Genomic DNA, 11485 nt, shown 5'->3' on the forward strand with positions numbered 1-11485 from the left:
TCTGTTATCAACTCTCAAGTTAGTAATAACATGACACAGAAAGGGTACAATACTTCTTAAGAAAAAACTTACTGGATAGTTGATCAACCTCCATAAAGGTTGCCATGATTAAGCCAACATTTGCTTCAGCAGAAAGAAGTTCATTCCAATGACGTTCAGCTAGTTCTTTGGAAATGTGTAGGAAGATAATTCGCATGCCAACGTCGATGACGGCTAGTTATTCTTCATCCTGGGTGAGGAATAGTTATTCTTCACCCCCCCTCTATTTTACCATCAATGCACCGTAATTTTACGTTCCGTAAGTTTTGTCTTATTTCCGACGCAAAAAGGGACCGTAAAAAAATATATAATCGACGTAAAAAATATTTTATGTTATGTAAAATTACAAACATAAAAGCATAGTCTAAAATACACATAAACTGCAAATTTTCTTGTCTTATGACCTATATTTTTATTTTCTTATGTCAAATTTTACATAGTGAATCAATAGGAATGTAACTATTTGAATTCAAAATGTAATTTAATTATGAAATGATCGTAAGATTACCTCGAATGAAGAATTACGTATTGTGCACCCTGGGTGATGAATAGTAACACTATATATATATATATATATATATATATATATATATATTGATTATATGATCTTACCAGTGTTTGAGCCATGCGAGTTCTTGAACACGTCATCCACAACTGGCAATGCAACGGGAAAGTATGCGTAAAGTAAGAAAAAACAAATATACTAAAATGCAAGAATAATAGCATGGTGAGATAGAAAAAAAGTTAAAAAATTCTGGCCAAAACGCAAAACTTCCTTAGGCCAGGATGCTTTGGACCATTTTTCGTTTCGATGTACAATTTCAGAAGCAAAAACAAAGATGGACAAACATGTCCATCTATATACGTAGAGACATAACTGAAGAACAACGTATGAGTTGTTCTCGAGGAACAAGGATGCGCTTCTATACCTGTGGGAGATGGAACCAGGATAGAAAATGCTTGTGTCGATGGGCTAGACCCTACACATATATCAGATAGAAGAATTGAGAACCAAGATTTGACAAGGTATTTTATAATTGCCTTCTGAATCTAGACCGTCGTGTTGTGAGAAAGATGATATCCAATAAAAAGTAATAAGTAAATTGCGTAGCAGTAAAGCATGGAATCAAACTGCAAATTCAACACCAGAGAACATGTCTTGCACAGACATTGGTTCAATGGCAATACAGAAAATCGCATCTATGTAATCATGTACTCACATCGATGAAAGAAGTCAGCCATGTCTTTGGGGAAAACGGAAGGGACAAGGGAATTAAGAAGAGGAAGAGAAATCTTGTAATCTTGTCTAATTTGTTCGAGAAGATGGATGTCTTGAAGGGACGCGCTCAGATCCCTTGCGCGCTTATATGGCAGGAGAGCTTGGCGGAAGCGTGGCCTCGCTCGAGGGCATGCAATCCCGGTGACTGCGGCGGCTGACTGATTCTTGATTCTTACACGTACATTATGGCAGCGGACGAACGATCTCGTAACACCCGATGGGGCCAAAGTGGACCTGGCCCAACTACATAAAGGGGCCGGAAAATAACAGGCCAGCTGTTTGTTATTATTATTATATACTATTATATAAAAGAAAGGGCGCTAGTTGCATGGTGTATCCAGCCAACAATTATCGTCTATTTGATGCAATCCTTTCCTCTTATCAATGCTTTGCACATCCAGTTTAAGGCCATGCCGCTTTGTTGTTGATTTTCTTCTGCGCATGAGGACAACAGAAGGAGTTGCACCCAGTTGATGAAGACGGAGCGGCAGCATCAGCGTCCGCTGTTGACACCCGAAGCAACGCAACGACCAACAGAAGGATATTTGGCTATTTAGAATTGGTTGAAGAAAGGATGTTTGTGACTCCCAGGTTCTCTACTCCTGATATGAGTGGGGAGTGGACCTGGCGAGCAGCGTAAGTGAAAAATACAGTGGATTCTGAATTTCTATTTTTGGTCTGTAGTAATGTACATCCAGCAGGCTGTCTTCAAGTTCTGGCACGACTGCTTAGCGAGCTTTTTCCAGGTCCAGAAAATTTTGCAAAATGCACATCATAACACGACCATGTGTGCGAAACCGTTCGGACAATTGATCGAATGAAAGGGTTGATTAACAATTTTCGAAATTCAAGCTTGTGTATCAAAATTGGCAATCAGGATGCTAGCCAGAGCCTCAAAATCATGCTCGAACAATATATGTAAAATATGTAGATACAAATGTCGTGCTGGGGGTAATCTTCTTTATTTTTGGTTATTCACTTCTGACAGAGGAAATGGCCAACATTCCAATACTTAAAAAATCGATACATGTACATTTATATAACAAAGTTTCTATTGAAGGAGAAAATATGTATTAACCATAATTCTTAAATAAGAAAACAAAGTCCCCTGCATGCAAGCAGGGACAAATCTGAAAAATCAACCTTCTCCTATAAAAAGGAACTGGACAGAGGAATCAATAGAAGCCTGGGCCTTCTAAAAAATGATGTCATTACAAAGAAGCCAATGAGGACCAGAATAGGTAAAATGCTGCAGATCTGGTAGGGCCGAGAAATCTATAATATCCATACACAATGCTTGAACTCTTGTGCATCTCCCCACTGCATGATGTACATCTTCATTAGTCGCAACACAGATCGACAGGTCTTGTCAGTCCAATACAGTAATTAGAAGCACCATATCACACTGAAACTTGCATCTACACTTCAGCAATATGAATTCAAAAATTCTAAACTTCCCTAAGGAGTCATGTGTGCAACTGCTCTGTATATTGCAAACTGGACATAAGATAAGATGGACCTTTTAAATTTGTATGTAGAGGTAGATTTAAAAAATGTTGGACTGACAAGAGCGGAAGTACGAATTTGCCTAAAAGAAAACCAACGTGGCAATGCTGCTAGAGCAAATAATAAGTGTTACTGAGACAAATGTTGGTCATAACAGGATAATTAGTGATTAATTCAGGAATCATAATCATGTAGGATGGAGCATGGGGGATTCACAACAAAGGTTTTCAACCATGAATAAATGGGACTGCTCGGCTCACCAACAAATACTTAAGAGCTAAATTTGAACGATAAAATGTTTCGCAATGCAGCTTACAGAAGATGGCTTCTGTATCCTGCCAACATGATGTGTACTGACGAAAATCTGCATCTAGAAACACATATATGATGTTAGTTCTAAGAAGTATTACAAATACACGCCCAATAGTAGAAATCGACAACAATATTTATGGATGACAAACCTGAATCATCCCTCCAAAACATCTCTATACACAATGTTTTTGGTGCTTTTCCCTGTGGGATCTATGTCCTTATTTGGCTTGGCCAAAATCCTAGTGGTCTGCCTTGAAACTCCCCTTGACAGTGCAACATATAGCTGGCCATGTGAGAAGACGGGCTCAGGAAGGTAAATACCAACCGTTGGTAGAGTTTGCCCCTGGGCTTTGTTTATGGTCATTGCAAAACTCAAGCGAATCGGGAATTGTTTCCTCTTCAACTTGAAAGGAAGTGATATGTCTTCGGAGGGTGCCAAAGGAATCCTAGGTATGAACACTCTCTTTCCAGCATGTTGTCCACCAACAATCTCGGCATCTATTGCATTGTCTTGGAACGCTCTAATCATCAATCTTGTTCCGTTACATAGCCCATTGTGAGGATCGAGATTTCGGAGCAAAATGACAGGACAATTGACCTTGATTTTCAGAACATGCCGGGGCAAGCCATTTGGGGTGATCGAGTTTAGATAGTCAATTGGATAGTTATTGTGTGCATCATCATCGACGGAGTCAAAGCTATAGTATACCTTTTCTTGGCCAGGAAATTTGTCAATCATCTTTTCATTCAAGTCGTCCACATGCTCATTCTTGGTAGAAAGGATAGCACGTGTGCTCATATAGGCTCCAGATGCAGCATTCTCATGCAGTGATGGGAAGACTTCTTCGATAAGCTTCTTTATCGATTCTTCTGTGGAAGTGTACCCTATCACAATGTCATCAGGAAGACGCACATAATCATCACCAATCGTCTCCTCCGTTCCATTCCCAATTCTTAGGAGATATTTGGAGAACCAGGGGTCAGTTTGTGCTCTCATATTACGCCTCAGTCGTATTTTCTTAATCTTCTCCCATAGATAAGATCTCGGTAGTGTTGCGTCAGTGATCTGTGCCCTTGTCCCACGTGTCACCACAGGAAGGACCTGCCTAAAATCTCCTCCAAACACAACAACCTTCCCCCCAAAAGGCAAATCACTTCCCATGATATCTTGTAGTGACCTATCAAGTGCCTCTACTGCTTGACGCTTTGTCATGGCAACTTCATCCCATATTATCAATGATGCCCTACGAAGCAGCTCCGCAGTACCACTCTGCTTGGTGAAACTGCACATGCTATTATCTGTGAGCCTAATCGGTATTTTGAACCTGGAATGGGCGGTTCATCCACCGGGCATGATCGATGCAGCTATACCAGATGTAGTAGTTGCAATAGCTATTTGTCCAAGCGAACGTACCCTAGCAAGAAGTGCTTTATACAGATAAGTTTTCCCCGTGCCACCTGGACCATCAACAAAGAATATTTGGCTCCTATCTGTTGACCACGTGATCCAATATTTCATCAAATCCAGCTCGCTGCTCAGTGTTCAAAGAAGTAAACAAATCTAGATGATCTTGGTCCACACCGACTGACAATTCCTCCCGAACCTCTCTCAAGTTGTTGCTAGAATGATCGCCGTCTGTTTCAACCACCTCTGGAAGGCTGTAACTTTTAATATCCTTACCCATCGAATGAATCAAATCCCTGATGTCTCTAAGCACCATCTGCTCTAATGCTGCTTGGTTGGGATGGATACGACGATAATCCTCAGTCATCGCCTCCAGATGCTTGTCCCATAGTTCCTTGATGTTGGTCGCCTCGCAGAACACCAAAATAGTCGCAAAAAGCCTTCTTAGAGCAGAAGGCATCTAGAAAGTAGCAGCCTCAGTCAGGCAGTCGTCAAGGGATTTGTCAGTCTCTATAAGGCCTCTCTGCTCACACGCTTCTCTAAAGGTCAAGCAAATCTTTCCATTTACAGTTTTCAGGTCCTCATATGAAATTGCACCTCTAACATGATTTAGGAGCACCCTCAAGTAGTATCTCTCACCTTCAGCAGGGTTCGCATACACAATTCTACCAACTTGTCCGTGTCCCCTATGTTTTCTTCTTTGCCACTTCTTTTTACCTTTAATCCATCTAAAGTATTCCGGGAACTCTTTGTACAAGAAATTCCGTGCATAAGGGTCCTCCTGGTTCATCTTGAAATATTGCGTCAGCATAGTTTTAGAAGAAGACGGGCGTGTGATGACATCCTCTAGGTTATCAGACCCTTTGAATGCAACAGTATGCATATTGGGTAAGTGGAGCTGGAGTTGAAGAACAGCTGGCGAAACACCAAACATCGGGAAAGCACAAATCCTATAGATAGCCTCCGGTGGTGATATGAACCTTGCATCTCTATATTGCCGAATCTCATTTATTACACTATCATCATTTCGTGCAGAATCAACTGAGAAGGATGCACGATCATGTCCTTTGTAGATGTATTTGAAAAGATATTTAACAGCTTTGATGCTTGAGCAAGCTTCAACGTTGATGTGACAGTTATACCGCATAAGTAGACCAGGGTTGTAAGGGACCACCCATCTATTATCCAACACAGCACCCCTGACTTTTACGCGTCGGCCATCATCTCTCCTCCTATAGATCGGATATGAGTCTTTTCCTTGTTGCGTAGCGGCACAAAACTGTCGAGGATAGTGAAAACGACATTCTCCATCTATCATGCAAGGACAATTTTTCTTGGGAGTACCACATGGTCCATGGAGCATATGTTTGATCACCAGAGCATGTAGTATAGGGTACTCGTCCTTGTCAGGAATCTCAGCTGATATGACTCTGTCGTAACCATCAAGGTTTGTTAGCTTACTATCTGTGTCCATGATCAAAAGGAAGTGCTCATGTGGTAGCCCCCTTTTCTGAAACTTGGTAACATGAACATAAGCAGCAACCGTGCCAAAGTATTTTTTCTTGATCAAAAGATCTTTCATATCTCTCAACTTGGCCCTGTATACCCTAGCCACCAGGTCTGGGCGGTCTTGCGGTGTCTGCCCGGGTGCAAGGTTGGAAGTTATTTCCTCCTAGTACGGGTTGCAAGTCATCGTGACGAAGTAATCTGGTTTCCCAAATCGTTGCACAATAGCCATCGCATCAAGGAATCGCCGTTGCATATCTCTATCACCTCCAGGAAAAGTACGTGGAAGAACGACTCTCTTGCCAACATGAGAAGCACGTGTCTCGCCAACCTCAATGACATCAACAACACCCTAAGAAGTAAATGAATAAAAACATGTTTCTATGCAGGTCTAGTAAACCATATATCAAAAACACATAATGTCGAGGCAACATCAATTATTAAAAATATCACTATGACAAAAATTGTTCAAGCAATCATATTATCAAGTCATTGTTGATAGCACAATGGCAAACATTACCTGATAGAGTTCGGCACGTATGAGCTTCTGATTCCGAGGTTTTGAATAGAAATCAAGCCTCATAGTCTCCATCTTTATGTACATATCAACAGCCCACTGCTCGAGAAGGCGATGACCGAACAAGATGATGTTAAAAAGTCCTTTCCTAACCTGTAGCTTGAAACAATAGTACTCGCGTGCGCTGACAAATTTCCTGGACTCCACAACCCCATCTTCATCCTGGCTCTCGTTGTCATCTACAAGATGGTTGGTGAAAACAAACGATTAGCAAAGGCTGAAAATGAAAGATCAAAGAAAACCATTAACACACTACTTCTGATATTACAACAACCCTATAATTACCTGCTGGAACCTCACATCCTTCATCATGTGTGTCATCCTCGTTGGCCTGAGGAAGAGAAGGCGGTACCTCACCGGTGTCATCCTCGCGGTTTGTTTGAACAGTAGCTAGTCCATCATACGGCATGAAACGGTTCCATCCTGTCTCCCCGCAGGAAAAAATAATGAATACGCCAAAGGATCATAGCATCCATAGTATGCTCTGATATATACAGGACGGTCCCCTTTTCCATACACAATAACACTTCTATCAAAGGTGTTCTGTGGGTCACTCCCTTCAACCCACATCGTAGCCACCTGAGAAGTTGTAGGAGCATTGTACCTTCGCTGATCCAGTTTTATATCTGTGTTTAAAGAAATCCTATACTCTGCCAGGTTTGGAACAGAACCGATGCTCTTAAATATGTCCACATAGGGATTGTTGGCTAGTATCCGCAAAATCTTTTGTATGAGATTGATATCAAGATCTGGAGACCGCTTCACCCTATGCTCCAAGGTGTCATCTGTATCAAAAATGTACAACTGCAAATGCCTAGGTCCTTGACCAGCAGGTACCAAATGGTCTAGACGGTGATACAATTGACCATGCGCACGGAATGTGTATATCCCAGTCCTGGCCGCGCTGCTAACCTGATGGTCAAGGGTGACTCCAAGACTTGTGAAGGAGAAGTGTGAGTTAAAATACCGAATGTGTTGTCTAAAATATTTTGCATCATCATCATCTTGACTTGTAAACAACCGTTGCAACTCTTGAGGAACATCTGGGATAAATAATTTGACCTTTCCTTTTCTGCAACAGAAGGCCGGACCCTCATATTGGAATCTCATTGCTCCACAGTAGTCGCAGTCACTCACTGTCTTCAAAACATGATGCCTCTTTGGTAGTTTTTTGTAGATATTGTCATAAGGGTCATCATTCTGTATACCCAAATCAGCAGTAGCTGTCACTCTATATGACTCGAAGTGATGACCTACAAAGTCATGGACAAGAATGACAGTGATGTGCAAAGTAATAAGAGTATGCAACAGAAATGTAACTGAAATTTGTTGTACAACCCACCATGTGCAGTAAATATCCTGCATTCTTCGTCATCATCATCGTATAGTATATCTTCCCCATGCATGTCGTCGAAGCAGTCTAGGAGCATAATAATGGCGAATGAACGGAAGTAATATTAAGTAATACTGGACAAACAAATATGAACATTATACCTTCCATTTCAGTAGTGGGTTGAATTGGCTCAAAAATTCCAGATACATCGAACTCTTCCTCGGTGTGGATGGCATCTTGGATACATATAAAGCGGTACAATGAAAGTGGTTTAAATGGTTTGGGTCAACAACCAAAAGTCTATACCAGAAGGCATATATATGATGAATTACCAGAAGGCATGCATGTCCTCGGTATGGAAGGTGTACTTGGTGAGTGCGTTTTTGATCCATCGGTTAGATTGGTTGTGTAATGGTCCAGTATGCCGTCGTGCTATCTTATATGCACGATTCCGACACAACACAACCTCTTTGTCATGCGTTGGCATGTTTGCATATTGTTCCCTCATACGACGTTGTTTTTTTATCAGAAGATGCATCTGGCAAGATACATGTACATGGAAATTAGGTAGATGTACTCGGAAAGGACATGCAATCAACATATGCGACGAAATTAGTTTGGGTGAGTACACACCTTTCGTTTCACTGGACTGTCCAGATATAAAACTTCTGGGCAGAAATCTTTCTTGTCCTTGCATGTCATGTATATGTTGAACGTGCACTGTACCTTGCTGGCAATTCAGATTAGCTCGTTGGTAATTCAGATTAGTGTGCATCCAATCATTGTCATCATCATCCTCCGTGTTTAGCATACCACCATCGTATTTAGTAATATTACCAAGCGAAACATCGTCATGGAGAGTCGCATTTTGTTTTTCCTGCCGGGACATCCTACGCTTCTTCCGGTATTCTTCTTTTTTATCTTCAGATAGTCTAGCAAACCAACCATGACCACTTTGTTTTTTGTGTCCCACCGTACAAGCTGCAACTTGAAGACAAGAAAATCAGTGAGAGATCACATAGATTACATTTTTGATTGGTGCAGACACACTCGAAGGCACTGAATAACACAGATATGAGATATTACGTGTGGAAACTTGAGGAGCAGGGAATTGAGATACATCAACACCCAAACTTTTTGTTGCAGCTTTCTTTTCTAGTCAGGCTATCCGGAGCTTCTCTAGGTGTTTCGCTTTCTTCTCTTGGGACAGACGGGAATACCACCCATGTCCACTTTGTTTTTTGCATGTCTCTACAGGTTGATGATCAGTAGTACCGAAGGCTGCTGCCGTACTTACTTTCCATATGGCAAAATTGAGGAATGAAAGAGACAAAATATATGATTACATCGTCTGACAGCCAAGGCAATGAATATATAGCAGATAGGGGTTTATTACCTGTGGAAAATTGAGTGGCAGGGGATTGAGGTACATCAACATTCACACTTTTTTCTATAGCTTTCTTTTCTAGTCGGACCATACGGAGCTTCTCCAGGTGCTCTGATTTCTTCTCTTGTGACAGACGGGCATACCACCCCCCACCTTGTTTTTTGCATTGAACATTGCTATCTGCAGGTTGATGAGGAGTACTCCCAGAGCTTGCAGGTGTACTCACTATACATGGCAAAAAAGAGTGAAGGAAACAGAACAATCATGATTACATCCTCCATGAAGCAATGAAGAAGTAAAGTTCCGGAGGTAAGGAATGTACCATATTTGTGTGTGTTGGTTATATTGCTGAATGGTGTATGTTCCGGAGACAGAATAGAAGGATGGTCTTGAGATAGTTGCTGACATTTCGCAGCAATAAGAGTTGCAGCCTTCTTGTCAGCACGTGCCTGACGCCGCTTCTCGAGGTATTCGGCCTTTTTATCGTCAGACATCCGTGCATACCATCCTTGTTTGCCTTGATTGCCCTGCGCCTTCTTATCATCATCCATGTGATTATTATCCCCGGTCAGCTCTGCCCAAAGGGAGCGAGGCGGCTCTTGTAAGATGCCCAAAGTGGTCACGATTAGCTGATTGCGAGGGAGAAGAACAAAATCAGTATAACGTGAAGAATAACTGTTTTGCATAGATGCTTGAGGTGTGAGGAAGAACAAAATCAGTATAACGTGATCAATGCAAATCACCGATGGAAGATGTTTTTAAACTGGCTTTAAGGCGGAGATGAATCATGTAGTCCATATATAGTTGTACTAATTCACCGAGTCTGCTTTCTAAACTAATAATGCTAATTTGTTGGGTATAGATTATGGAACACCTACAAAATGTTATGCTAATAAAGTGCAAGAGGCCAATATTGCGGTACAGCATGACGATCCTAATCACATGGATATTCTTACAAGTTAGAGGCCTTGGTTAGTATGCATTTCTAAATTATTAGACCAGCCCTATTTGTTCTGACACTCGACAAAAAAAGTGCAAACATGTTACATGTATATCTGGATTCCTGTACTTATAGAGATGAAAGAACGCAGAGATGAAAGACCTGCTGCGTGTTTGAAGGCGGAGATGTGAATGGACGCCTTTCAGGTTGTGTAGGAGGCAGCGTACCAGACGGTCGTCGAGGCGATGTAGAAGGCGCCGTCCCCGCCTGGCCTAGGAGTAGGCGTCGTCCCCGAGTGCGGCCCGAGCAGGTGTTGTAGGAGGTGGTGGGTGCGGGCGACGTCGGGGAGGTGCTGCGGCTCGGTGTGATGGGGGTGAGGCCGTGACAGTGCGGCGACGGAGAGGATTGGGGCGGAGAGGAGCGGGGCGGCGTCGTCGCCGACGGTGTGAAGGGAGCGAGGCGGCGTCGTGGCGGACGGCGTGAAGGCGCAGCGTACGGAGGGGATTGGGGCAGAGCAAGGCGGGGCGCGGCGTACGGAGGGGATCGGGGTGGAGCGGAGCGGCGTCGTGAAGGCACCGCGACGGAGAGGAGCGGGGCGGCATCGTCGCGGACGGCGTGAAGGGAGCGAGGCGGCGTCGTCGCGGACGGGTGAAGGGAGCGAGGCGGCGTCGTTGCGGACGGCGTGAAGGCGCGGCGTACGGAGGGGATTGGGGCGGAGCAAGGCGGCGGCGTCCAGGCGGTGTAGGGAGGCAGTTTAGTATTTCCTTTCTATCGTGAGATGAGAAAGGGAAGGGATCAAGGAGAGAAAGGAGTGCTAAACGTGTTTAATCGCTCACCATCGAGACAATTAAGACAGTTGGATTAACGCAAATAGATGGTCAAGATGTATTGGATCTGCCCCTTTGGGTCTTTTTATATTGGTATAGATATAGATTTTTGAACAGACGGTCCAGATTTCTGACTACTTTCGGTGGCGGTACGTCGTGGTGGAGCGCGAGGGTCGGCGGCGGCGGAGCTCGATCTGGTCAGATCCGCGCCGGCCGGGAGTGAGGGCTGGCTGTCGATGCGCGGCAGGAGGGCGGCGGGCCTGGACGGAGCTGGCAGCCGTGCGATGGCGAGCTATGGTGGCGGCGGTGCCGCTTGGAGGCGGAGGTGTGAACACAAATACAGTTGGTGGTGGCGGCGCTGAGTGGGCTTGGCC

The 11485-nt window shown here is 43.4% G+C and overlaps 1 non-coding gene and 1 pseudogene across 2 annotated transcripts; both read right to left on the reverse strand.

The window, feature by feature from the left end:
* Positions 1-2276: 2276 nt before the first annotated feature.
* LOC147962427 (uncharacterized) lies at positions 2277-5001 on the reverse strand (annotated as a pseudogene). The gene is made up of 3 exons (XR_015611138.1): positions 3286-5001; positions 3141-3194; positions 2277-2638 (listed from the first exon to the last, which is right to left on the reverse strand). The product of XR_015611138.1 is annotated as an uncharacterized LOC147962427 (transcript).
* A 1206-nt stretch (positions 5002-6207) lies between these two features.
* Positions 6208-10933, reverse strand: LOC125545433 (uncharacterized). Its single transcript, XR_015611139.1, has 8 exons — positions 9044-10933; positions 8591-8938; positions 8290-8495; positions 8119-8193; positions 7967-8044; positions 6910-7877; positions 6568-6803; positions 6208-6399 (listed from the first exon to the last, which is right to left on the reverse strand). It is a non-coding gene; the product is annotated as an uncharacterized LOC125545433 (transcript).
* Between the last annotated feature and the right edge of the window lie 552 nt (positions 10934-11485).

This window comes from Triticum urartu, chromosome 7A, assembly GCF_056163025.1.
Source record: "Triticum urartu cultivar PI428250 chromosome 7A, HENAU_Tu73, whole genome shotgun sequence".
Classification (NCBI taxonomy): Eukaryota; Viridiplantae; Streptophyta; class Magnoliopsida; order Poales; family Poaceae; genus Triticum; species Triticum urartu.